The following is a 694-nucleotide window of genomic DNA, read 5'->3' on the forward strand; positions in this document are numbered from 1 at the left end:
TGGACTTGTTTTCTTACTCTCATTGTGTAATTAAGGCTGGGCATCTTCATCTTGGCTGTGGACTCTCAGGACAAGGGCAACGGGGGCAAGATTTGAGAGTCAATTATGCCTGGCACTCCTGGTGTTGAGGGTGGAGCAGAGAGCAACCCTGTGGATTCCAGCTCCTGAGGTGCTCCAATTCAGCAGAAAGAACTCCCCACAGCGTCAATTCTGGTACTGCTAATGCTAAGGGAGAAAGATGCACAGTGATTGAACTGGGCTTCTCTATCATGGCATTTGGAGCCAGATAACGCTTTGAGGTTGGGGGGTGTGCTGTGCATTGTGAGATTGTTTAATAGCACACCTGGTCTCTACCCACTCAAGGACATTTATGCACCTTCCCCCAACAGGTTGTGACAACTGCAAGTGTCTATAGACCTTACCAAATGTCTCCTGAGAGGCAACATTTGGTTGAAAACTGCTGTGATAGAGGATGCCTGGAGGGTGTGGGGGGTGAGGGTGTAGCTCTAGCTGGATTGATCAGGAGCTGCCTCTGGGGAATTGGTGACATTTGAGTTGAAATCCAAGGAATGTGCAGGTGATAGCCCTGTGAAGAAATCCAGCAAATGCAAATGCCCTGAGGTAGGAAGAATCTTGGGTACTAAGAGGGAGAAAGTAAGGTGTGTTCCAAGGGCTAAAAGAGCCAGTGTGGCTA

This window comes from Sus scrofa, chromosome 16, assembly GCF_054392235.1.
Source record: "Sus scrofa isolate SSC_HxYL_T2T_F1_AM1 chromosome 16, Sscrofa_HxYL_maternal_Yorkshire_Landrace_v2.0, whole genome shotgun sequence".
Taxonomy (NCBI): domain Eukaryota; kingdom Metazoa; phylum Chordata; class Mammalia; order Artiodactyla; family Suidae; genus Sus; species Sus scrofa.